The sequence below is a fragment of the Choloepus didactylus genome, chromosome 15, assembly GCF_015220235.1.
Source record: "Choloepus didactylus isolate mChoDid1 chromosome 15, mChoDid1.pri, whole genome shotgun sequence".
Taxonomy (NCBI): domain Eukaryota; kingdom Metazoa; phylum Chordata; class Mammalia; order Pilosa; family Megalonychidae; genus Choloepus; species Choloepus didactylus.
The window spans coordinates 36798505-36825181 of NC_051321.1; the positions used below are offsets into that span (position 1 = coordinate 36798505).

The window sequence follows — 26677 nt, forward strand, 5'->3', positions numbered from 1 at the left end:
TATGATCTCCTACCATATCCCTCAATGGCTCCACCCAGAATGAGCCTGTTCTCCCACCGTGGGTCCCTGATCTCTGTTCCGGAGACAGCATAGTAATCCTCATACACATATTGGGAACATATAGGCCTGGGCCAAGCTGCCTAGTGGCAGACTGAAGGACTGAACCAGTACATTCATCCAAGGCTTGTGGTCCCAGAACTTGCCTTGCAAGAAGGAAGCTCAGCAAGCTCTCCTAGAGAACACTGTACAAAAACAGTCAAACTGCAACTTCCGGGACAAAGGTTTGCTTGCTGGCTGTGGGACATGTAATGCAATGTCCATTACTGTGAGGAAACACTGCTTCCTAGGAAAGAGGGGACATTTTGAGATCCATGTAAATGGGGGAAATTCTAGGGCCATGCACCCATGCCCAGGACAAAATGCATACACAGAAAGGGCTGGGCAGAACACTATTGCTTTTTTGCCTCAAGCTTTCTTTAAACTTAACTGCATGACTAAGCTCTGAAGTAGAGTACTCACTCAGAATCTGCAAAGACTGAGAAAGGTGTTTTCTTTTTTTTTTCCTTCTTCTACTTTTGAAAAAACAAAAAACAAAAAACAAAAAACAACTACTTTTTGGTTAGTTCCTTGCTTTCAAGGAAATCTCTCTCATAACACTAGGGGAACACAAGCTAAGGAACAGAGGTCTCCGAGTCTAAATTCCAGCAATAATATATCAGAATATCAGAATGCCCAAGTTTCAACAAAAGATGACAAAACATACAAAGAAATAGGAAGCCACGGACCATGCACAGGAGATTAAAGTATGAGAAAGCACCAACAAAGAGGATCAGACACAGAAGATGAGAAACAACTTTATAAAATTATCCTAAATGTGCTAAAAGAGCTAAAGGAAAACATGGATAAAGAACTTAAAAAAAAAAAAAAAAAGGAAAATGAGATGAATACCACAGATGTCAACCAACAGATACAAATTATGGATAGAAACCAAATAAAGCTGAAGATCAAAGCAACAGAAATAAAAAAAAATTTCCTGGAGGGATTCAAAAGCAGATTAGATCTGGCAGAAGAAACAAACAATGAACATAAAGATAACTGAAATATTCAGTCCAAGGAGCAGAAAGAAAAAAGAATGAAGAAAAATGAACAAAGTCTGAGGAACCTGTGGAATACCATGAAGCATACCAACATACACATTGTGGTACTCCCAAAAGAAGAAGAGAGAAAGGGGCAGAAAGAATATACAAAGGCATAATGGCTGAAAACTTTCCAAATTTAATGAAAGACATGAACAAACATATCCAAGATGCTCAACAAATTCCAGAGAGGATATACCGAAATAGACCCAAACCACCACATATTATAATCAAACTGCTGAATGCCAAAGATAGAATCTGAAAGCTATAAGAAACATTTCATGCATGAGGAAGACTCAATAAGATTAAGTTCTTATTTCTCATAGAAAACCATGGAGGCAAAAGGTGACGTAGTTAAAGTTCTGAAAGCAAAAAACTGCCAACCAAGGATTCTATTTCCAGCAAAACTATCTTTCAAAATGAGAGCACGCTTAAGACACTTCCAGATAAACAAAAGCTGAGTGAGGGAGGACTGTGTGAAAATGGAAGAGCAGGAAGCTCCAAGATTCAGCCCTCCCACCAGAAAAACTATTCAACAGGCAAGAGCTGTCTGAAACAACTATTTCAAAACTCCAGAGTCTGATAGAACACTGTACAGCATCCAGAGAAAAGCAAGAGGAAGATGCTGAGAAACTGTAGAAAAGAGTTTCTGCACAGTGGTTACCAGTGTCCATATCCCACTTTCACAGCAGGCTGCTGTGGAGCCTAGATAGCTCACTGGAGACAGAAGGGACATAAAAATCCTCTTCCCCAAGATCACGGGTAGGAAAGGCTGATCATTGATCAAGGCTTTTGATTAGTGACTTCAGATTGCTGGGGGCCAGCTCTAAGAGAGGCCACTTTTCCAATCAGCCCCAGACAAAGGCGGCTATGAGTCTTAAAGACCCTAAGATTGGGAGAACCTAAGATGGCGGCTAGGTGAGACAGGGAAAAAAAAACACCTCGTGATAAATACTAGATAAAAATCAGAAAGTTATCCAAAACACCACTGCCAGCGATGCACCAGCCGGACAAGGTCTGCTAAATCCACAGGGAACGTGCATTTGGTGAAACCAGAAGCCTGCATTCTGAAACGAGTGAGTGAGTCGGCTGAAAGTCCCGCAGCCGCACTGCGGTGTGGGGAAACGGTGGGATGGTGTTTGGAGATGGACTAGTTCTTTAAAAAAAAAGCCCGAGAGCGGCTGCAGATACGACAGGGAGAGCCGCGCAGTGAAACATGGCAGGAGAGGGCTGGGCTAACGCTTTGGTGCCTGGCATGGAGGTTACCACTTCCCACACCCACTGCTGATTGCCTCGAGACCAGAGGAACAGAGGGGAGCCAAAAGGAGAAAAAAACCGCATTCCTTGCAGCCATCTCCCCAGCAGGCGGGGGACGCTTCTGCCCGGGGCCAGACCCACAGCTGAGAGCCACGCCAAGAAACCCAGTGTGCCAGGGAATCTTTCCCGCAGCACTACACAACAAGCCACATTATCAGCTGTGGACAGTGGCCTTTAATACACCCACGGCTGACTGTCTCGGAGCTGGGAGGGTGGAGCTGTGCGAAAAGGGGGAAGTTAACACTTCCCATTCAACCATCTTTGAAGCGGGCTGGGAGAGCCCCTGCACGGCCCAGTGACCCAAGGCTTCCCTGGCAGGCTGGCATGCACTAGTGATGTGGCACGGCCCTCCCTCAGCAGAGGTCCTGGAAGAGCACAGCTGGGAAGGGGGAACCACTGGGAAATCCCAGGGAACCTATGCCAATACCAAGGACTTGTGGGTCAGCAGCAGAGAACAGCCTTAAATCTCCAGGAACACCTGGGAGGTTTGATTATTAAAGCTGCCCTGCCTCCCTAACCACCCAGACACATGCCCCACATTCAGGGCGGACAGTACCCGCAACATACCCAAACTTGGTGCACCAACTGGACCCCACAAGAATCAGACCCCCACACACCACAAAGACAAAGTGGGGGAGAACTGACTTGAGGGGAATAGGTGACTCATGGGTGCCATCTGCTGGTTAGAGAAAGTGTACGTCACCAAGCTGCAGTTCTGTCAAATTAGGGATCAAGTAAAGCAAATGCCAAGAGGCCAAAAACAACAGAAAACCTTAAAGCATATGATAAAACCAGATGATATGGAGAATGCAAACCAAAACACCCAAATCAAAAGATCAGAAGACACACAGTACTTGGCACAATTAATCAAAGAATTACAGACAGGGAACAAGAGCATGGCTCAGGATATAAAATAAAGGACATGAAGAAGAGCATGGCACAGGATATAAAAGACATGAAGACTCTAGAAGAGCATAAAGAAGAAATTCCAAGAGTAAATGAAAAAATAGATCTTGTGGAAATTAAAGGAACTGTAGGCCAAATTAAAAAGACTCTGGATACTCATAATACAAGATTAGAGGAAGATGAACAACAGCTCAGTCTCCTCGAGGACCACAGAACAGAAAATGAAAGAACAAAAGAAAGAATGGGGGAAAAAATCAAAATGGATCTCAGGGATACGATAGATAAAATAAAACGTCCAAATTTAAGACTCATTCGTGTCCCAGAAGGGGAAGAGAAGGATAAAGGTCTAGAAAGAGTATTCAAAGAAATTGTTGGGGAAAACTTCCCAAACCTTCTACACAACATAAATACACAAAGCATAAATACCCAGCAAACTCCAAACAGAATAAATCCAAATAAACCCACTCCAAGACATACTCTGATCAGACTGTCAAATACTGAAGAGAAGGAGCAAGTTCTGAAAGCAGCAAGAGAAAAGCAATCCACCACATACAAAGGAAACAGCATAAGACTAAGTAGTGACTACTCAGTGGTCACCATGGAGGCGAGAGCAAAATTTCCAACCAAGAATACTTTATCCAGCAAAACTCTCCTTCAAATTTGAGGGAGAGCTTAATTTTTTCACAAACAAATTCTGAGAGATTTTGCTAATAAAAGACCTGCCCTACTTCAGATACTAAAGGGAGCCCTACCTACAGAGAAACAAAGAAAGGAGAGAGAGAGGGAGAAAATTTTAACAGACCTATACGGAATATTACATCCCAGGTCACCGGGACACATATTCTTCTCTAGTGATCATGGATCTTTCTCCAGAATGGACCATATGCTGGGACATAAAAACAAGCCTCGGTAAACTTAAAAAAAAAAAATGAATTTGTTCAAAGCACATTCTCTGACCACAATGGAATACAAATAGAAGTCAATAATCATCAGAGACTTGGAGAATCCACAAACACCTGGAGGATAAAAATGAGGGGGAGATAAAAACATTCCCAGATAATCAAAAGCTGAGGGACTTCATCACCAGTAATCAGTCCTATAAGAAATGCTAAAGGGAACTGAGCAGGCTGAAGGGAAGGAACACTAAACAATTGACTTAAACTACATGAAGAAATAAAGATTTCCAGTAAAGATCACATGGTAAATATACATACCAATACTACTGCATTTTTGAGTTATAACTCCACTATTTACTTCCTACAGGATCTAAAATAGATAAACTGTAATGATAAATCAGTGGTTTTGGACTCAATGTAAAATAGGTAATTTTTGACAAGAACTACACAAAGGTGGGGAAATAATGGAGTATAGGAACATAGTTTATGTGTCCCATTGAAGTTAAGCTGGTATCAAAGAAAAACAAGATTGTTATAGATTTAAGATGTTAAATTTAAGCCCCACGGTAAACACAAAGAAAGTATCAGAGAATATGACCATAGAGATGAAAAGTAGAGCAGGGGTTCTGAGAAGTGGGGAAAGGGGCAATGGGGAGTTAAGAAATGAGAGTAGAGTAGAAGGGAAACTTCTAGAAATGGATGGTGGGAAGGTGATAGCATTGCAACATTCTAAATGTGATTAATCCCACTAATGGAATGCTAGGGAGGGGGTGGAATGGGAAGACTTAGGCTTTATATATGTTTCCACAATTGAAAAAAAAAAAGAAAATGACAGCCTAAATAGATGACAATTAAGTGCCAAGGATGATCCTGGATGGGATCTGAGGATGGAGGAGAAGAGGCTCAAAGGGACACAGATGGGTCACACACAAACAAAAAAAAGGAAATATAGAATGTAAGCTTTGTATCAATGTTGAATTTCTTGAACTTCTTAGCTGTGCTTAATAAGATTGCATAAAAGAATGTTTTTGTCCATGGGAAAGGTATATGTGAATTATATTGTTTGTTCAAAGATATGTGCAGCTTGCTCACATATGTTCAGAGGACAGAGCAATAGATGACGGATGATAGGGAGGGAGGGAGAGAGGGAGGGAAAGAAAGGAATGGTGGTGTGACAGGATGTTAAAGGTGGTAGATTGGGGTATCGGGGGAGGGGGGTCAGGGTATGATGGAGTACTATGTATGTATGGGGTTTGTACTGTTTTTACAACTCTTCCTGTAAGACTGAATTTATTTCAAAAAAAAAAAACAAGAATATAGCAGAACAGGCCACAATTTAAAAAGAATTTTCATCCCTACCTCATAGAATAAAAAATATATTCATAAAAGTAATAAAGCACCCCCAGTGGTAGACCTTAATGGTTGACCATCTAACAGTCAACTCTGTAGAAACTAGATTCTAATCAAAGGAAAAGCCCAGATGTGCACTTCATTTTACTTGTCTTTCAATCCTAGGACAGTTGCCAGGTATCATAAGCCCTATATCCAGGATTTCAAGATTTAGCAAATAAAAAAAAAAAAAAAAAAAAAAGCAGGAAGCCAATTGTGCCGGTTTGAATATATTGTGTCCCCTAAACACCATTATCTCTGATGTAATCTTGTGTGGGCAGACGTTATCAGTGTTGATTAGATTGTAATTCTTTGAGTGTTTCTTTGGGATGTGCCCCACCCAGCTGTGGGTGATGACTCTGATTGGACAATTTCCGTGGAGGTGTTGCTCTGCTCATTTGGGGTGGGTCTAAGTTGATCAGTGGAGCCATGTAAATGAGCTGACATAACAGGAGGAACTCAGTGCAGCTGAGAGTGAGCTTTTGAAGAGGAGCTACAGCCAAGAGAGACACTTTGAAGAACGCACTGGAACTGAGAGAGGAGCTTCAGCTTACAGAGACATTCTGGAGACAGCCTTTGAAAGCCGACTTTTGCTCCGGAGGCGCTAAGAGAGGACAAATGACCCAAGAGCAACCGAGAGTGACATTCTGGAGAGAAGCTGAAGCCTAGAGAGGAACGTCCTGGGAGAAAGCCATTTTGAAACCAGAACTCTGGAGCAGACGCCAGCCACGTGCCTTCCCAGCTAACAGAAGTTTTCTGGACACCATTGGCCATCCTCCACTGAAGGTACTCGATTGTTGATGCATTACATTGGACATTTTATGGCCTTAAGACTGTAACCGTGTAACCAAATAAACCCCCTTTTATAAAAGCCAATCCATGTCTGGTGTTTTGCATTCGAGCAGCATTAGCAAACTAGAACACCAATTAAATTGGAATTTCAGAAAAACACGATTTTGTTTTTTGAATTTGAATGTTCAACACCATCTGTATGTCATATTATGGTAAAGAATTATTTGGTCTTCATCTGAAGTTAAAATTTTTCTGTACCCCTTTTACCGTACTGCAGAGTCATGCTTGGTTCCACATGAGTAAAACAATAGTAATGACAATAAAAAATGGCCTGTAGAATCAGAAAAACCTGAACAACAGAACAATAGCAAAAATTTAATTGATTTATTAACAACAGCAATATTAAACTGGAGGATGGGATGTAATGGGTTTTCTTCTTTACTTGTATTTTTATTCTTATTTTTATTTTTGCAGTGATGAAAATGTTCAAAAATTGATTTTGGTGATGAATGCACAAATATGTGATGGTACTGTAAACAACTGATTGTATACTGTGGACGACTGTAGGGTATGTGAATATTTTTCAATAAAATTGAATTGAAAAAAAATTAAAAAAAAAAAAAAAAAAAAAAGACCCTATGATTCCTCCAGGCTGCATTTGCTGGGCTCATCAAGAAAGCGCAGCTTTGAGGAGCCATGGAAGAAGCTCCTGACTTGCTTCCTAATATCCTTCCCAGGGCAGTTTGGATCCAGTCTGTGTCCCCTTCCTGAGTCCCTGGCCTTGTAAGGGCTTGAAAGACTGGCTTGGGAAACTCCTCTCTGGCATGGCCTGCTCCCAGAATTTGCCCTCCAGGAATAAGCAGATTAAGACAATGAAAGCAGTGTAAGAAACTGTTAAGGCAGATAGCCTGGGGCAAAGGCTTGCCTGCTTTAAACACCCAGGAAAGGGCAGTCTGTCCCCAGGGATGGAGAGGACATTTAAATTTCTATACACAGGGGAACTCCAAAACAACTAAAAAGCAGAAGCCCAGGACAAGATACAGGCCCAGAAAAAACAGGGAGGAACTTATACTTTGCATTTGCCTTAGACAGACCTTCCTGGCATGAGAGCTGACACTCAAGAAAATCTGTCTTATCATCAGCTAGTTACAAAATCAAGAAGCAGAACTCTCAATGAATAAATCCCAGAGGTAATGTTTTAAAATACTAAAATGTACAGTGCAATAAAAGAGTACAAGACAAACAGAAAATGAAGGCCTATCCAAAGGAAGAAGACAAAAATCTAGAAAACATCAAACGGAGAAGACCAGAATGTGGACACACTGAACAAGGACTTTAAAAAAATGATCTTAAAAATGCTCAAGGAGATGAAGGAAAATACAGAGAAAGAACTAAAAGATATCAGGAAAACAATGAACAATATTAAAGTCTCAGTAAAAGAAATCGTTAAAAGGAACAAAACAGGACTATATGGTGTGTGACTATATCTGAATAAAATCGCATAAAAGGTTGGGGGGCAGGGGGGACCAAACGGAACCACAAGACATGAAGACCACAATAACTGAAACGGAAAATTCCCAGGAGGATTACAACAACAGACTGGAGCTGGCAGAAGAAAGAATCAGGGAACTCAAAAACCAGACAATTGAAATGAGACAGGTTGAGGAGAAGAAAGAAAAAAGAATTGTAAAAAGTGAAAATAGCTTGAGACCTCTGGAACACCATCAAGCATACCAATGTACACATTATGGGAATCCTACAAGGAGAAAAGAGAGAAAGGGGCAGAGGGAACAGTCAAAGAAACAGTGACAAAGAACTTCCCAAACTTAGCAAAGATGTGAAAATGCACATCCAAGAAGCCCAGAGAACAGCAAACAGGATAAACATGAAGAAAAATATACCCCATCATATATTGGTCACACTGTTGAGTGCAAAGCCAAGAAAAGAGTTCTGAAAGCTGCAAGAGAAAAGCAATGTGGTATATACAGGGAGCCCCAATTAGACTGAGGGTCGATTTCTCATCAGAAACCATGGAAGCAAGAAGGCAGTGGGTTGAAACACTCAAAGATGTGAAAGAACAAAACAAAACAATTTCCAACCAAGAATTTTATATCCGGTGAGATTTTCTTTCAAAAATGAGGAATAGATTAAGACAGTCACAGAGAAACAAAAGCTAAAGAAGTTCATCACCACTAGACCTGCCCTACAAGCAATGCTAAAGGGAGTTCTTCAAAAAGGAAAGGACACTAGACAGTGGTTCAAAGTGAAACAAAGACCTCTGGTAAAGGTAACCATTTGTGTACACGATTTGCCCTTACTATTATATATGTTGGTATGTAACTCCACTTCTTACTCCCTACAGGTGCTAAACTGCAACTGCATAAAAAATAATGGTAAATGTGTTTTTTGACATACAATGTACAAAGATATAATTAGTGACAAGTACAAAATGTGTATACTATTTAAGTCAGGTCTGTATAACACCCAACTTGATTGTTACATATTTAGGATTTAAATTTCAACCCCATGATAGCCACAAGAGAAACATATGAAAAATATATCCAGATGGAAATGAGAAGGTGTGAGGACCCAGGGCTTGGAGCTCTGCCCTCTCCTCCATTATGAGATACAGCAGCCACCTATGTGACCAGGCAACAGGCCCCTCCCCACCCCACAGGTAGAGAGGCATTAAAACAAACTTCCCTGTGTCACAAGCCTTTATAAGCCTCCCCCTTGACACTTCTCTTTTTTGTGGGTGTGCAGTTCACTTTTCATGGCTGGCTGCAACCGTGAGACCATCATCTCCTGTCAGTAAGTCCCAAATAAACCTATGTCCACTTCTGTGCCTGGTGTGTTTTTCAGTCTTAGGGCTAAGCTGGGTTGGAACAGAAGGCACTCAATATGGCATAATGCAAAAAACCAAATAAACATAAAAGAAGGCATGAATAGAAAAACTGAGGGGCAAAAAAAAAAAAAAAAAGAATAAAGCCTATAAAAACTAAATAGCAAAATGGCAGAATAACGTTCTTTATCAGTAGTGACTTTGCATGTAAACGGACTAAACTCTCCAGTCAAAAGGCAGAGACTCACAGAGTGAATAAAAAAAGCAAGACCCAACAATACATGAATACTGACAGATTTGAAGGGAGAAATTGACAGTTCTACATTAAGTGTAGGAGACTTTAATACACCACTTTCAGTAATGGATAGAACATCAAGATGGAAAATCAGTAAGGAAATACAAGACTGGAATGATACTCTAAATCAACTAGACTAAACCATATATAGAATATTTCATCCAACAACATTAGAATACACCTTCTACTCAAGTTCACATGGATCACTCTCCAGGATAGACCACATCTTAGGTCACAAAACAAGTCTTAAAAAATTCAAAATATTGAAATCATACAATGTATCTTCTCAGACCACAGTGAAATGAAACAAAAAATAATTAACAGAGGGGGAAACTGGAAACCAAATTTATGTGGAAATTAAACAGCATACTCTTAAACAACCGATCATTTAAAGATGAAATCACAAGGAAAATTAGGAAATATCTTGAGGCAAATGAAAATAAAAATATAAAATATCAAAACTCATTATGGGATGTAGGAAAGGCAGTGCTGAGAGGGAAATTTAGGCTCTAAATGCTTACATTAAAAAAGAAGAAAGATTTCAAATCAGAGATCGAATCTCAAAATTGGAAGAACTAGATAAAGAAGAGCAAAATAAACCCAAAGAGAGCAGCAAGAAGGAAATTACAAAGGTAAGAGTGGAGATAAATGAAACAGAGAACAACAACAACTGAACAATCAACAAAACCAAAAGTTGGTTCTTTGAAAAGATCAATAAAATTGACAAACCTTTAGCTAACCTGAAAAAAAGAAAAAAAGGAAAAGAACACAACTAAAATCAGAAATTAGAAGGGAGACATTATTACCAAACCTGCTGAAATAAAAAGGACTAAAAGAGAATACTATGAACTGAACTCCAATAAGTTAAATAACCTAGAAGAAATGCACAAATTCTTAGAAACACAAACTACCTACACTTACTCAAGAACAACTAGAAGATCTCAACAAACCAATTACTATTAAAGGGATTGAACAGTCATCAAAAATTTCTGAACAGAGAAAATCCCAGGACCAGATGGCTTCACAGGGGAATTTTACAAAATATTCCAAGAAAATTATCACCAAATTCTGCTCAAACTCTTCCAAAAAATTGGAGAGGAGGTGATACTCCCTAATTCATTCCACAAGGTGGACATCACATTCATACCAAAGCCAGATAAATATACTACAAGAAAAGAAAATTACAGTTCAATACCTCTATGAATATAGGTACAAAAATACTCAACAAAATACTAGCAAACTGAATCCAGCAGCACATTAAAGGAATTATACACCATGATGGGATTTATCCCTGGTATGCAACGTGGTTCAACATAAGAAAAACAATTAACGTAATGCACCACATTAACAGAATGAAGAGGAAAAAAACCAAATGATCACCTCAATTGATGCAGCAATGGCACCTGACAAAATCCAGCACCCCTTTATTGATAAACACTCTTAGAAAATGAGGACTAGAAGGTAACTTCCTCAACCTGATAAAGGGCACATATGAATAACCCACAGCTAACATCCTACTTAATGATGCAAGACTGAAAGCTTACCTGCTAACATCAGGATCAAGACAAGGATGCCCGCTGCCACCACTGTTATTCAGTAATTTTCTGGAAGTTCTTGCCGGAACAATTAGGCAAGAAAAAGGAAACAAAAGGTATCTAAATTGGAAAGGAAGAACTAAAACTTTCTGTTTACAGATGACATGATCCTATATACAGAAAACCCTGAAAAATCCACAGCAAAGCTACCAGAGCTAATAACTGAATTCAGCAAAGTGGCAGGGTACAAGACCAATACACAAGTAATTGAAGAACTAGAAGACGAACTAAGACAACAATTCCACTTGCAACAGCAATTAAAAGAATGAAATATCTAGGAATAAATCTAACCAAGGATGTAAAGGATATGTACACAGAAAACCACAAAACATTGCTAAAAGAAATCAAAGACCTAAATAAATGTAAAGACATTCCATTTTCATGGATTGGAAGATTAAATATTGTTAAGACGTCAATTCTCCCCACAGTGATTTACAGATTCAATCCAATCCCAATCAAATTTCCAACAATGTTCTTTGCAGAAATGGAAAAGTCAATCACCAGTTTATATGGAAGGGTAAGAAGCTCTGAACAGCCAAAGCTATCTTGAAAAAGAATGAAGTTGGAGGACTCATACTTCCCTATCTTAAAACTTATCACAAAGTCACAGTAATCAAAACAGCATGGTAATGGAACAAGGGCATACATATAGACCAAAAGAATCAAATTGAGTGCTCATATTTATGGCCAATGGATTTTTCTCAAGGGAGGAGAGACCACTCAAATGGGAAAGAATAATCTCTTCAGCAAATGGTGCTGGGAAAATTGGATCTCCAATTGCAAAAGAAAGGAAGATCCCTACCCTCACATGTTATATAAAAATTTACTCAAACTGGATCCAAGACTTAAATATAAGAGGCAGTACTAAGATTGACAGACAGGCAGACAGATATACAGACGGATTCATAAAGGTAGATTAGTAGATCAGTCAATGTAGCAATATGTTAAAATTGATGGATCTGGGTAATGGCAGGGCAGAGAGGCAACCAGGAGAGTGGGGATTTTGTTGGAATTCTCAGTATAGGGTTTGATCATGTTTGCAACTTTCCTGTAAATTTGACACTATTTCAAAATAAAAGGTTTAAAGAAAAAAAATTAAAATATGAGTTAAAACAACCAAGATGGAAAATAATAGGTGTTAGTGAAGATGTGTAGAAACTGGAGCCCTCATACATTGCTGGTGGGAATGTAAAATTTCAGCTGCTATGGAAAGCAATCTGGGATTTGTCCAAAACTTGAACACAGAATCACATGACCCAGCAATTCCAACCCTAAGTATATAACCCAAAGACCTGAAAACAGCTACATGTACATGCATATTTATAGCAGCAGTATAGAGCCCAAAGGTGAACACAACCCAAGGGTACATCAAAGGATAAAATGGATGAACAAAATGGGTTATATCCTTAAAATGGAGTATTATTCAACCATGAAAAGAAGTGCTGATAATACAATATGACTATACCTCGAAAACATTAAGCTAAGTGAAAGAAGCCAGATGCAAAAGGCCACAATTGGATGATCCCATTTATGTGAAAAATCCACAACAGGCAAATCCAGATTAGTGATTACCAGGCTTTGGAAGGAGGGGGAAGTCACGAGTGATTGTTTAACAGGGTATGGAGTTTCTATTTGGTGTGATAAAAATGTTGTGGAATTTGGCAGTGGTAATGGTTGTAAAATACTGTGAATTTACTAAAAGTCACTATATTTTACATTTTAAAATGGTTAAAATGGTGAATTTGATGGTATGTGAATTTTACTTCAATTGAAAAAAAGGGAATAAATTAAAAGATACAACTTGGATGACTCTCAAAGGTTAACTGAATGAAGTCAGTCTCAAATATTATATGATTCCATTTATATCACACTCTCAAAAAGACAAAACTATATAGTGATGAATAAAAGAGGTTTTTCATGCGAAGTGAGATTACAAAAAGATAGCATCAGGCATCTTCTTTGAAATGTACAATCTTGGACCCTACCCCAGATCTACTGGGGATAAATCTCTGGGGATAGGGCTCAGGAATCTTAGTTATAACAATCTTTTCAGGTGATTCTCATGCTCACTAGTAAGTTTGAGAAGGACTGCCCCAGAGAAAGTGCACCCTCGGGGGCAAAAAAGGGTGGACTGGAAAAAATAATTCATCCATTGGCAAAGGATGTTTTTTCTCCTTCTAGAAGAGAGAGGTTGGAAGTCTCTCTGGAGAAATTTAACCCCTAGCTTATGCAACCATATGCTATTTCAGCTGTTCTAACTTTTTTGGCCCCAGGACCCCGTTAGACCCTAAACAGTGTTTATTTGCTGTATTCAAAATTAAAACAGCACCTCTCTGTCTGCACCCCACCCCTCCCTGAGCCTGGTGGGCTGCGCCTGGGCACACCTGAGTGTGCCGCCAGCCGGAGCTCACCACCACCCTGCGCCAGGCCCATGCCCTGTGGCCACTTTGTATACTTGGACCACTGTTACCATGCATGCACCAGGCACCAACAGGCACCTCTGACATCATGAACATATGTGAACAGATCCTGGAGAGGAAGAGGCATGACAGTGAAAGGTCTACCTGTAGCATCTTGGAGCAGACAGTCATCGAAGCTGTTGAAGCACTTGTGTGCCTGAGCTCTGGGGGTCAGAGATCCCAGAAAAGTGACCTATTAAGGATGAGGCCCCTCACACCTGTCTCTGACTCTGGGGGTGTCACCACCACCGTACATATGGACGCAGCCATGCCTGATCTACCAAAGGACTTCCATTCTTTACCAACCCTGTGCATAACAACTCATCAGGGCCCTGATCTCCTGGAAACATCAACAGGAACACTTGTTCTCTCTGAAGTACCTGATTCCAAAGTACACATGGTCACGCTGACCCTCCGCCACTGCCATGGCAGCCAAAGTGCTGAGCTGGAAGGCAGAGAGTGGGCTGCCTAGATTGAGGACTGAGATGCTGGAGCCAGACCCTGGTGAGTGTGATCCACTACATGGGGGAAGAGTCCTGCTCCCCCAAACTCGAGAGAAGGAGCAGCACAGTTTTGGGGACATTTTGATACTATGCAGGACACACCCCTCATAGTCAGCTTACTCAGCACTAACTTGGTGTCCTGTCAGCCTTGCCTGCACAGCTCTTGTGGCCTGATCCCCACTGATAAAAGCCAGCAGGCAGGGTGACCACTGCAATTCAGACCTGCTAACCAAAGAATTATGAAAATCACTTGCCAACCAAGGATCCCCCCACTCTGATTTCTGTCCCTGTCCCTAGTCCACCTGTCCTTTGCCAAATGACTCCTTTGACTGGATAGAGTGGCATATGAGCCTTTTTGAAGTCCCCTCCTCCAGTGTCTGCAGGGACTGTCAAACCCATCTAACTCAGGCAGCTCCAGTGCCCCATCCTGTGTTCGTGGGACCATCTATACCTCAAGGAACTGTGATGTTGGTTCTCTCCCAGCCTGCCACCTGCTTGTCTAGGTCTAATGTCATGGCTGTTGAGAACACTAAGTTATTGCCCCTTGCCCCTGCTCTAATTTTCATCACCTCCAGCCAAAACTGTATCCCCAAGGTCGACTTCTCCCAAAGGAGGAACTATGCTTTCAACTTTCCAGGTGCTGGAAAATCTACTTAAAAGTTCCCACCTCAAGGCTCTTCTTCACACTCCCAGAGGGGAGAAGTCTTTCAGCTGCAACTGGGATAGTTGTGATAAAAAAAATTTGCTCCTTCAGATGAACTTTCTCGCCACCACAGAACTCACACAGGGGAGAAGTTTGTGTGGCCAGTGTGCAATTTGCGCTCCATGTGCAGCAACCACCTGACGAAGCATGCCCAGCATCACATGACTATTTAAAAGATACCTGGCTGGCAGGCTGTGGTCAGAAAACTGGACAGAATTGCCTCAGTAGAGAACCCCAGAGGCTGCTGGGAACCATGCCAGCTTCTGCCTGAAAGGTCACCAGGGAATTACCTGTGGGATTTTAAAAAGCCTTTATTCAGGAATGGAAATAACACAAAATAGAACTGATGGTTTCCTCTCCAAATAAATTGGGGGATTAGTGGTAAGTGGGGAACTGGTTCTGATGAAAGCACATTAACTTTTCCTTTTGGTTGGGACCCTGTTCAATATCTTGTAATTTTCAGAATTTTCTTTAAGAAAATGGAAGAAAATTTGATAAGCTAAGTCACCAGCATTCAAACAAACATTTCAGCAAAAAGTTCACAAAATCTGGGGTTTTATAACCTTTCTATTCATGTTTTGTAGAAATGAGACAGGGTACTAGTTTTTATACTGTTTTCTATAAAAATATTTATATTGTAGGTGCTCAGAACACCAACTTCTGGATAGATGATTTTACAACCTGCTTTTCAGTGTTTAATTACAAAGATTTTATAATGACCCTACTTTTAGTCAACTTGGTGCATTAACCAGCCAAAAAAAGAAATCACAAGTTTATAATCCAGCCTTTTAGATCTAAAAATATTTTAGAATCAGAACTGGTTAAATAAGAGGCCTCTTAAAGAAAAGGGAAAAATAAACTTTGAAGTCAGCTTCTCTGTAACATTTTCAAGGGAAATTTCAAGCAACCATTCCTTTTAGGCTATAGCCCAAGAAACTAAAATTTCGGTTAACTTGAATCAGTCACTTGTGTCCAAGGTGTGACTCATAAAGGATGCACCCCAGAAGATAACTTAAAATACTCAATAGATATCCAGCTAGCAGGGAGCTGCTGTGGGATTTGAGTGGCTGTGTTTAACATCTGTCTTTTGGTTTGTATCTAAAACACCAAAAGGATAATATAAGCACTCAAGTAATGGGATGCTTTGTAAACAGTACATTAATTTCTTTTGATGTGGCCTTACCCCTAATCTATTGTGGATAGAATAATTTCTTAGAGTAAAAGGGAATGTCCTTACTGGTTGAATGAACTTTTCATCAAAGTACAGCTTACCTGAAGTAAAGCACATGTGCAAACTGTCCAACCTCAATGCTCTAATTCCTTTATTTATTAAATATTAAAAACTACAGGAAATGCAAATTAGGCAGTAATACTCTTGTGCCGGTCTGAATGTATTGTTTCCCCCAAATGCCATTATCTTTGTGGTCTTGTGTGGGGCAGACCCTTGGGTGCTGGTTGGATTTGCTTGGCGTGTGCCCCACCCAGCTGTCGGTGATAATTTTGATGAGATGTTCCCATGGAGGCGTGGCCCCACCCATTCGGGGGTGGGCCTTGATCGGTGGAGCTATATAAATGAGCTGACTCAAAGAGGAAAGAGAGCGCAGCTGGGAGTGATGTTTTGAAGAGAAGCAAGCTTGCTAGAGAGGAACGTCCTGGGAGAAAGCCGTTTTGAGGCTGGAGCTTTGGAGCAGACGCCAGCTGCCTTCCTAGCTAACAGAGGTTTTCCGGACACCACTGGCCATCCTCTGGTGAAGGTACCCGATTGCTGAGGTGTTACCTTGGATGCTTTGTGGCCTTAAGACTGCAACTGTGTAGCGAAATAAACCCCCATTTTATAAAAGCGTATCCATCTCTGGTGTTTTGCATTCTGCAGCATTAGCAAACTAGAACAACTCCTTAGCTGCCCTTTCATTTGTTTTGTTTGGAAGAAACTGTTTTGTTCAAACAGAAAATTACTTGGAATGGGGTAAAAGTGAGAACTGTGTTTTGCATTCTACCTAGAAAATAGATCATGGCACCATGTTTAAGACCTGTGAGTACATGTACCAGATATACAAGAGACTTCTCCTCCTGTGTCCAATAAGCCACTGAAGCTGTGTTTTTGTTAAACATTGTTGGAAATTCAGGCAACAGAATAAATATAAGGAACATATGGAACGCTGCACTTTGTTGGCCTGGAACTATTTCTTTATTGTGCAGTGTGTATTTAGATTCTGTCTTTTCCTTTTAGTTATTTTATTTACCTTTAAAATGATGGTAAGGTGAAATACTGAATAATTAAATGTAAGCGTTGTGTTCAGATCTTTTTCATCTTTGATATAACCCCTCAACTGGTCATTCATTCAGTTTTACTGGATAGTCATGTTGGGCTTTATTATCAAATGCTATTTGACATACATATGTAAGTGTTATCTGTATTTCTATGAGAGTTTCACATTTTCAGAAACTTATTTTTACTTGTCATGAGATACAACTGCAAGAGAACCATAATTAAATGTAGATAATATCTCCAGTTTTTCTCCATCAACCCAATCCTATCTCTATCCCACTCACACCTTAAATCAGCACAAACATTTTTGACAATATGCCACAAATGGTATCAAATTTGGATATTTCTCTTAATTATGACATGCAAAAATAATTTTGTCCTATTGGTGATCTGGTGGATAACGCAAGGCCTTTGAGTATTTGTTTGATTCTCACATAGAACTTCATTCTTGGAGCAGTGTTGGTTCTAATAAACAGAGATGTTTAAAAATGGTTTTAAATTTACACTTCCATTTCCTGATTAGTTTAGAAATAATTTATAGAAATGTCTTTTTCCTGTTTGTTCACTTAAGATCGTAACCTTGAAACAGTTTGCATCTGAAGAAATCACTATCCTGAGAACCAGAACCCTTGTCGTTTGTGGCTTTCTTCTTCTGAACTCTCTGGGTATTAGGCGCAGGAGTGATGAGGCAGGATCCCCCAGTGCACTTTATTGCCTGAGCACTTTCGCTTGATCTTTTTTGATTTTGAGCCTTTTAAGTAGTTTCAATAATAAAATTTTAAATATTTTGTAATTGTGTTTTATGTAACAGGCTTTGATTTATTATTTAAATGAGTATTTGTAATGTAAGTGTTTACTTTGATTCATATAAAATGTTTTTTGATTGGCAAAAAAAAAAAAAATTAAAACAAAAGTTTCAAACCCAAGAAACACAAGACTTTCACTGCATTAGCCGTCACAATGATGACATTATCATATCTGACAGGCTCTGGAAAACTCCACCAGTGAGAGAATGACAGTGAAAAAGTCAAATAATGTCTTAGTATTGTTATGAAAATAATTTTGATCTCCCAGACCCACATGAGTCCCTGGACAACACTTTGAGAATCACTGCACTAAGAATCCCTTCACTATGAAATTAACCTCAAATTGCCTCACCAGAAGCATAAATGCAGACCTTTTCTAGAGAAAAGCTCTTGTGATCTGGATGAGCTCACAATCAAAAGACAAAAATCATAAAATACAGAGAGCAAGAAGGAACAGACCCAACAAATGGGAAGGTTAAACTCCTATAAACTTGAGATACCTTATTTATAGTTGTACAAACTATTTATACTTATTACAATTGAAGTGAATGATATCTTTAACGATACTAAAATATACTATAAACATTTTAAATGACATTATGATACATATAATAATATGTTATTACTGTATGTGTGAGATATTTATACCACTGCTTAAAAGTGTCCACACTGCAATTAATCTTAAAGAAACTATCACTTTTTAAATTTTGGTGGTATATCTGCACACAATTATCTGAAATGCTATTAACATAATCCTCTCTTTTCCAACAACATATTTGTATGAGGATGGATTTTCTTCATATTCTGAAATCAAAACAACAATAAAGCAAGAGCTGAATGAAGAAGCAGCTGTAACAATCCAGCTATCTTCTATCAACACAAACATTAAAGAAGTCTGCAAAATTGTAAAAACAATAGCCCTTTTCTCTTTCTTTTTGGAAAATATAATTTTCATTAAAATGATATTTAGCATTTAATGAGTTGATTACTGTTTTTATGTTATTAATATTTCTTAAACTTCTGTTTTAATTTCTAACATGGTAAATACCATTAGATAAAATCCACATAAACAATAGCCCTTTGAGGTCTTCAACAATATTAAGAAGTCCTGAGACCAAAATGTTTGAGAACTACTTCTCTAGGACACCAAAATTCAAGCGAATAATAATGGGAGGAAACTACAGGACATAAGACAACACACCAAATTAAAATAGTTAAATCAGCACTATCCAAAGAATAGATACATCAAATAGATACACTACCTTGGGAAATAAGGAATTACCAAACACTAAAAGGCATACAACATTTAATGGGTGACAGATTAGATATTTATTAAGAGGACATTTCTACCATAAGAATCTACAAAATATCATGGTACCACAAACAATGGTTAATATTCTCATTTGAAATTCCACTGCTTCATATCACAACAGAAGAGTAGACTTGGTATTTGCTGTACTCCCTATCATAAAGAAAAAGCATAAAAAATATTATTTTAAATTACATATTAAGTATATTATAAAATAATAATAGTAACTTTCATTAAGCTTCATTATTTTATGTAATCTTCACAAAAATCCTGATGGAGGTACTATTACCATGACCAATTTACAGAGGCAGACACTGAGGCCAAACTACAAATGAAGAGAAGTTGGGATTCAAGTTGAAGTATTTTCTACCTAAAGCAGAGTTCAATAAATGTTTCCCGTAAAAGGCTAGATAGTAAATATTTTAGGTGATGAAGGCCTTATACCATCTCTGTCACATGTTCTTTCTTTAATACCCATGTTACAAAAATCATCCTTAAGCTATTCAGCCTTATAAAAAATAGACCACAGCTGAGATGAGCTTTTCTCTAATAGTTTACCTGAGAGAATCAAGCCTCAATGCCCTAAAGTATCCACGGTATGTAATGAATTAACTTCTCTCCTATGCATCTAGAATGCTACTGGTTATATTCCATCCTTGAGAGAATTGACAGTCACTCAAATAATATTTGGCATTCAGTGGTTCACCTGCATTCAATATGAGAAAGAAATAACTGGCTTTCTGGCTTTCTAAAATTATATTGGTGGCTCACTACACCAACCAAGAGACAGAGAACTGAACTGTAAAGTGCTGCTATACACTTACATGGTACTCATTAAGAATATAGATAACCTAAAAGAAGATGGCTTTAAAATATATTTTGCTGAAGCTAAAAAGAATCTGACTATGCCCTCAAGGAAAAAAAAAAAGATATAAAACACTGCAAAGTTAAATCACTTTCAATTCACAGCTCTAAAGGTCGTAGATTATTAAAGACTCTGAACTCAAAAGCTACACTGCCTTTGGGGGCAATGACAATATAAGTCAAACAGAGCAAAAACAATACCCAAATGTACAAACGTACCCCAGCTCCTTAAGGATTTCCAACATTAAGAGTGAGCCATAACTGGATCAAGACGGAGATGAGAGATGCTTCAAGGGCTCCATATCCCCACAGACGTTTTAAACAACCAGCAAGAACTGGCAGAAACACGTTTCTAAATCTCCAGAAAACAGATAAAAGACTGTAGTAAAAGGTCAAGCGCCGAATCAAGAAAAAGCCTACTCAAAAGCAGCAGGATCTCATGGCACTCTGGCTGGCCTCTCCCCCATTCCCTCACCAGTAGGGCATGAAGCTGGCCTGTGTTAGCAGTGTGCATCCCTGAGTCTGGTTCAAAAGGGAGGAGAGTAACCCTTCTGCTCATACTGGGAGCATGTATGTCTGGTCCAATCCGTTTGGTGGTGGCCTGAAGGTCTCACTATCCCAGAACTTGCCCTTCATATAGAAAGCAGGTCACAGAACTCTGTTACAGAATGCTGTGGGACAGCAGTCAAGAGGCTGCCAGTGGCAAGGGATTGCCATCTGTAAGACACACAGTGCAGTGCTCAGGTTCACGAGGAAACTGTTTCCTAGAGAAGAAGAAACATTCATATGGGTGTAAACAAGGAAATTCCTAGGGCCACAGGCACACGCAAGAGAAGAGGCATGCACAGAAAGGATCAGAAAGGCCCCTAGGCTTTGCTTGGAGCTATTCTCTAAATTCATTATACGGATAAGCCCTGAAGGAGAAGGCTTACACAGGTCAATCTACAGAGACCAGGCAGGAAAAGGATTTCTTTTTTTCCCTTCTTTTTCTGCATTATGGTTAGCTCCTGGCATTCAAGGAAATCTGTCATAACACTATTTGGACACAACCTTAAGGAACAGATGGCTCAGAGTCTAAATTCCAGGGACAATGTTAAAATATCGAAATATCCAAGTTTCAATAAAAGATTACAACACATACAAAGAAACAGGAAGTAATGTCCCAGGGAAAGAAGAACATTAAAGCATTAGAAACTATCAATGAGGAAGACTAGACCTAGGACATACCAGACAAAGACTTTAAAAAATTCCCTAGAGGGGTTCAACAGCAGATTGGAGCTGGGAGAAGAAAACAATAGTGAACCTTAAGACAAGAGAATTGAAATCATACAGGCTGAGGAGCAGAAAGAATGAAGAAAAGTGAAGAGAGCTGAGGAACCTGTGGGACACCATCTAGCATATGCATTGTGGGAGCCCCAGAAGAAGAAAGAGAGAAAGTGGCAGAGAATATTCAAAAAAGTAATGGCTGAAAACTTCCCAAATTTAATGAAAGACACAAATACACACATCAAAGATACTCAATGAACTCCAAACAGAATAAATACAAAAAGCCCCACACTGAAACATGTTACAATCAAACTGTCCAATGCCAAAAGTAGAGAGAATTCCAAAAACCACTGGAGTGAAGACTCAGTAAGATTTCTCATCTGAAACCATGGAAGCAAAAAGACAGTGGGAAGACATATTTAAAGTGCTGAAAGCAAAAAACTGCCAATGAAGAATTCTGTATCTGACAAAACTGTCTTTGAAAAATGAGTTAGATGGGGACAAAAACTAAATGAAAAATAGGGTGGGATGGGGAGGTGGAATGATTTGGGTGTTCTTTTTTACTTTAAGTTTTTATTCTTATTTTTATTCTTTTTGGTGTAAGGAAAATGTTCAAAAATTGACTGCAGTGATGAACACACAACTATATGATGGTACTATGAATAGCTGATTGTATACCATAGATGACTGTATGATATGTGAATGTATCTCAATAAAACAGAATTTAAAACCCACACACACAAGTATACACATACACAAAAAGCAAAACCCAGCATTTACAATATTATAAGAATTTAAACGTAGCTCCCTGCAGAAACAGATAGTGTGACTGGACACAGAGTGGAGATTCATCCTCTGTCACTGACTCAGTGGTGCTGGAAGTAATGCAAACTAAACAACAGGGAAGGGGTTCAGCACATTGCTTTTTGTCCGTTTATTTATTTTAAAATGCTATGCCTTCACCTTATCTATTACTGAGGTCACCTCACTCCTTAGTTATATAATTTGTTCCAAGAAAATATTTTTCTTCTAGATAACATTCTTCCTTATTATCTGTTCTAATTTGCATATTAGACCTACTGCCGTAACTGTCATTCTTGAATTATTTTTCCTTCTTTAAAATCATCCTGTACTTCCTGTACTTCAGTTATGTTTTAATGCTTTTATTTTGTTCTGAAATAAAATGATATAGCAATAAATAAAAATAAATGAGTTAAGAGATTAAGACATTCCCAGATACACAAAAGCTGGTAGAGTCTGTCACCAGTAGACCAGCCCTGTAAAAAATACTAAAGGGAGTTCTGCAGTTTGAAATGAAAAGACACTAGACAAATTGACTGAAGCCACCTGAAGAAATAAAGAACTCCACTAGAGATGATACTATTGTATCTTTGATTTGTACCTCCAGTTTTTACTTCCTACAGGATCAAAAAGGCAAATGCATAAAATGTAATGATAAATAAATGGTTTTAGACTCAACATGTAAATATGTAATTTATGACAAAAGTACATAAAGGTGGAGAACAGAGGGGTATAGGAACATAGTTTATGCTACTGAAGTTGTTATGTTGGAATCAAAACAAACAAGGTTTGTTACAGATTTAGAATGTTAAACTTAAGTCCCATGGTAACCACAAAAAAAGATGAGTGCAGAGTTTCTGGGGTAAAGAGAAATTCACAGTAATGGATGGTGGTAAGGGTACCTATGACACTGTAAATTTAATTAATCCCACTGAATGGTATGTTTGGGAGGGGCTGGGACGGGAAGATTTATGTTGTATATATATTCCCACAATTTAAAGAAAAGAAAAAAGAAACAGCAAAGAGGCAATGACAATGAAATGCAATACATGATACTGGATAGGATCTAAGAATACAGGAGAAAGAGCTCAAAAGGACATTGTTGAGACATAAGAACAAACTGGAATAGAGAAAGTAAGCTTTATATCAACATTAAATTTCTTGAACTTTGATAACTGCACCTAAGGTGATTATATAAGTGACTATCCTTGTTTGTAGTAAGTGCACTTGTATGTGTTCAAGGAGTATGACGGGTACAACCTGCTCTCAAATGTTCACAAGTAGACAGACAGATAAGATAGACAGATAGATAGACTAGATAGATAGATGCATGCTAGTATGATATGACAATGGTAGCAAATGTTAAAATTAGTGGCTATGGGTATGTGGGGGTATTTTGGAGTTCTCTGCATGGGGTTTGTATTATTATTATTTTTTTTAAACAACTGTCCTGTAAGTCCAAAATTATTTCAAAATAAAAAGTTTTTTAAAAAAGAGGGAAGCAAAATTAAATATGAGAATATATGGAAGACTTAGGACACAATCAGTCCACAAATCCCAAAACAATACTTCTTGTGAAAAGAAGCACAAGCATGTTGCATTGATAAATATTTTCCAACATAGGTAACCACTATACTCCAGAAGGTCTCACACAAAAATGTGCCCAGTTAAGAACACTTTAAGATATAATTTCTATTTGAATTAGCACTAACAGCTTTACTGCTCATTTTTTACATTATAAAAACAAGTACATTTTTAAAGCTATAAATATACCATTAGCCACAACCTTTGTGTGTAAATCACTGTGAATAAGCATCTGGCCTTTGAATCCTCACTCTCCATTTATGATTACACTAAAATCATGGGGAATAATAAAAAGGGAAGAAGCATTGAACAGTGGTTGAGAACACAGATTTGGAACCAGGTTGTGTAGATCTGAGTCCTAGCTCTACCTTTTCTAACTGCATGACCTTGGCAAGTTACTTAAGTTCACTGTGATTCATCTGTAAAACAGTCATGATAATAATGTATTTAACTCATAAGATTTTTTACGAGGATTAAACAAATTATTCAAAAATATAGAGCAGAAGGGTTGAAACTAAGATATCAATACTAGCCAAAGTAATATGCAGATTCAACTTAACCCCAATCAAAATGCCAACAGCCTTCTTCACATAAATGGAAAAGCCAATCATCAAGTTCATACTGAAGGACAATGCACCCCAAATATCCAAAACAAGCTTGAAAAAGGAAAAAAGAAATTAGGCAAAAGACATGAATGACATTTCTTCCCAATTTCAACACTTCCTATAAAGCTAAAGTAATCAGAACAGTGCGGTAATGACATAAGAACAGATATAAAGACCAATGGAACAAAACTGGGAGTTCAGAAATAAACCTACACATCTATGGCCAACTGATTTTCAACAAGGGTAACAAATCAATGCAGAAAGAAGAGCCACTTTACAAATGGTACTGAGTATCTGGATAGCCACATACAGCAGAATGAAAGTGGACCCCTACACCTCACACCATATACAAAAATTAATTCAAAATGGATCAAAAATCTAAATATAAAAGCTAAAATAATAAAACCCTCAGAAGAAAACACAGGGATAAATCTTCAGGACCTTGTATTAGGCAATGGATTTTTAGAGGTGATACCAAAACCACAAGCAACAAAGAAAAAAAAAAATAGATCAACTGGACTTCAAGAAAATTAAAAACTTTGGCACATCAAAAGACAACCCATAGAATGGGAGAATATATTTGGAAAGCATATATTTGATAACAGCTTAATATCCATAATATATAAAGAACCTAGAACCAAAAGACAAATAACCAGGTTAAAATTGGGCAAAAGACATGAATGACATTTCTTCAAAGAAGATACACAAATGGTCAATAAGCACATGAAAAGATGCTGAACAACATTAGCCAACAGGGAAATGCAAATCAAAACAACAAGATACATTTCACATCCGCTAGGATGGCTATTAACTAAAAATATGAGAAACAGGTGTTGTCAAGATGTGGAGAAATTGGAATTCTCATGCATTACAGATGGGAGTGTAAAATGCTGCAGTCACTGTGGAAAACAATTTGGGGTTTCTCAAGAAACTAAAGAGAATTACTTTTGACCTGAAAATTCCACCCTTAAGACTATAAAATACGAAGAGTTGAAAGTAGGGATTTAAACAGATACTTGTATACCAATGCTCATTAGCAGCATTATCATAACAGCCAAAAGGTAGAAACAACCCAAGTGTCCATCAACAGATGAAAGGATAAACAAAATTGGATTTATCCACACAACGGACTAATATTCAGCTGTAAAAAGGAATGAACCTCTGATATGTGCTACAACATGGATGAATCTTGAAGACATTATGCTAAATGAATAAATCAGACAGAAAAGAGTAAATGTTGCATGATTCTAATTTACAGGAAATGTCTAGATGCAGCAAATTCATAGATACAGAAAGTAGATTAAAGGTTAGTAGGCGCTGGGGGAAGGGGAATGGTGAGTCATTGCTTAAAGGGTGAAGAGTTTCTGTTTTAGGTAATACAAAGATTTTAGTAATGGAAGGTGGTCATGGTAACAACAGTGTTAAAGTATTCAATGCCACTGAATTGTACACTGAAAAGTAGCTAAAATGGCAATTTTTATGTTATGTAGAAGCTACCACAATTTTTAAAAATTAGGTAGAAGGGTACCTGGCACACACGAGGTGCTATCTACACATATCTTAATTTTAAGAAAAAAATATATATACATACACACACATACGTACACAAAACAAAGAAGTAACATCAAGCTCATGAAGTGAGAACTCACAAGGTTAATGAACAATGTGAGTGAAAGCCCTTTTCATAGCAGCTGTCTTGTACTCTAGGTTCTTAATATTCATCAGTGTTATGTTCACAGTGAATACCTATTATGTGGAAGATATCCAAAACTGAATTATTGATCTCTTTCATATCTGCTCCACCCACAGTCTCCCCCCCATTTTGATTACTGGCAACTCTGTATTAGCAGCTACTTGGCCCAAAAAACTATGGAGTCCACCATGATTCCTATCCCTCACTCCCCACCACATTCAATTCATCAGGAAGTTCTACTGGCTCTACCAATTCTAACCAATCCTCTTCCAAACCAAAACATTCACAATCCTATCCACTCCTCCTCTCACTAGTACCTGGCCCAAGCAACCTTCATCTCTCTCCTGGATTGCTGCAATAGCTTCCATGTTAAAATCTGGGCTAAAACTCTTGCTCCCCCAAACCCAGGACAGGACTATTCTCAACATTCTAACCCGAGTTATTTTGTTAAACTAAGCCAGATTATCATGTTACTATCCTCTCAAAAGCCTATGATGCTCCCAATTTTACTTTTAGTTAAAAACCAAAGTCCTTACAATAGCCTATAAACCTTACATGATCTGCCCAATTGCTTTTCTTGATTAGATTCAAGTTAAATTTCTCAGGTGGTGCTCTGCCCTATTTTATCTAACCAAGAGGCACATAAT

At 38.5% G+C, this 26677-nt stretch overlaps 1 protein-coding gene and 1 pseudogene across 9 annotated transcripts in view; one reads left to right on the forward strand and one right to left on the reverse strand.

Moving 5' to 3' along the window:
* The window catches only part of LCOR (ligand dependent nuclear receptor corepressor), a 166465-nt gene that overhangs the window by 107820 nt on the left and 31968 nt on the right, over window positions 1–26677 (reverse strand). The gene's annotated exons all lie outside the window — the stretch shown is intronic.
* Window positions 13677–15174, forward strand: LOC119510674 (annotated as a pseudogene).